Source organism: Plasmopara halstedii (genome assembly GCF_900000015.1).
Source record: "Plasmopara halstedii genome assembly, contig: Scaffold_2956, whole genome shotgun sequence".
NCBI lineage: Eukaryota > Oomycota > Peronosporomycetes > Peronosporales > Peronosporaceae > Plasmopara > Plasmopara halstedii.
In genome coordinates, this window is record NW_020189861.1 from 112,000 (window position 1) to 114,255 (window position 2,256).

Genomic DNA, 2,256 nt, shown 5'->3' on the forward strand with positions numbered 1-2,256 from the left:
TTACACATTTAGTAGTCAAACGTGTTTATACAAAATTACTATATAGTAAACATATAAATGTTTGGCTGAAGACTGAAGATAAACAGTAAGTGGTAATTAAATCTGTGCTAAAATATGGTATTTGGAGCCTAAAGTCACAATTACATAACTATTTACTATCTTTCGTAGCAGCATCCACTCAAGGAGCTAGACAGCACGAAACTTTGAAAGTTGTGATATTAGGCGTATGCGTTATTTTAATGACCAGAAATAGCATAGCGCCAATTTCGAGTCGCAGTTTTGAGCAAACGTAATCTGATACATCGAAGTGTCTCATCCTCCTTTTGCGCATTTCCATGCTGCCAAATCTGATCTAGTGTGACGGGACATTATTAAATAATAATTTATAATTTTAGTAGGATTCCACAATAATGGCGACTATTCAAGTACTAGCTAGCTCAATGTGCTACCTATTAAAATTCCACTGCTTTATGAATATGCTGATTCTGATATATAAGGCGCGGAACTGACATGAATATACTATGTGCACCTCCCGATTGCATTGATCTCAGTTGACTGGCCGCTTAAATGATGACGAAATGGTCTAGCAAGCAGTGCACGGCTTCGGCAGGAGAAGCAGCCTCAAAATGCTTGCATATACAAGTTTGAATTGTGAGGCAGCTCAAGAGCTCGAAACGTCGAAGTAACAAACCTAAATATACTTTAACAGTATAACACGTTGCTACTAGATTTATGACAGGATACGTCATTATATTATGAAAGACCGGCTCATAGCTTTTAAGCTCTTTGATATTTTGTTTAATGACATATTTTGCGATATTCTCACCTTCCGTAAAGATTACGCTTCCAATAAATACCGGAACTTCAGGCTGATAATTACAACCAGAGAAATCCCTGTAAATATTTCGATTTCAATAACAAAATCAGTTGAATTGTGAGACTTATGAACTTGAAGTTTACCAAAAATATATCAAAAAAGTGCAATTCTAAAATGAGAGGGTTAGCTGCCTCAATTTAATGAGGACCTCTTGCAAACAACTTAAGGTGAAAGTATTCAAAAAATGTCCACAGTCATAATTTGGGTAATAAAAAGTGAGCTAGCACACTAACTAGCTGATAAAAGTTCCAAAATTTTCATTCTTGTCCCTCTGACCTCGTGCGGTCCAGCTTTGGATCAAGCCACAATTTGATTTTGTTGCTGTTATATTCTTTTTAGGATAAGAACGGGAGTAGATATCATGTTGTCCCAGCTCAGGAACGTGTCGCACTTTGTAATTTTCTTAGGACTAGCCCACTTAAAGATGCAGTAAACACGTTAAGCAGCAGTAATCCCAGCGCAGCGTCAGCAGTAATGTTGCATCAGCTCATTAACTGTCTATTTCAATCTGATTATGAACGAGCTTATCGCTTCATGTTTGTTTGAGCTTCAATTCTCTTTCATTTTGGTCAATTGATAATCATCATTCTTTACTTGTAAAGGTCACTCTTATCATGGGAAATTCTCGAATTTTCACGAAAAAAGCAGCTGTAACAACACTATATTTTACATCCGCATACTTAATTATATGAGGGGTTGCCGAGGACTTTTGCGAGGAAAAAAATATTTTCAGAGTCCGCGTGAACAAATTTGGTATCGTGCGCTCCAATACATAGAAGAACCACGAGTACCTAAGGCCATCACGTTTGCTTCGCTAGTCCACGTTTGCAGCTCAACACTCCTCAATTATCATCTTCATACATACCGATATTCCAAAGCTAATATTTATTCATAATAACACAAAGTGGAATATGAATTTGGTACAATTGTACTGAATACAAATGTACAAAGCTGTAGTGGTTAAGTACATAAGATTACAGTGCTTGCCCTGTTAGGCATTTCCCGCTGAGATGCGGACTAAACTGGGGCTTACACGCTTGTAAGACAACCATCATGGTTACTGGGAGTTGGCAAAAGCGCCGCTGTGTATCAGACTAAGTTCACACATTGACTGAGGAAAACACGTTGCCTCATACTTCTCTAGGCTTTAGAAGCTTACTTCAGCAAGCCGGACGTCCATCTAGAGCGTCTTACCATGATTGGATTTTCAGAGTAAATCACACGACGCGAGCATTGAGGGAATGCTCACCCCGCCGTTCGTGTAGCTTACAACTCTCTGGTCTCGATAAGACTGCTGTGTCAGCAACCGGCAAAAAACTTATTTACTACAAGGTTGACGCCTCCCACATGTGGGAGGCGCGCTACGACGGGCGATCGCA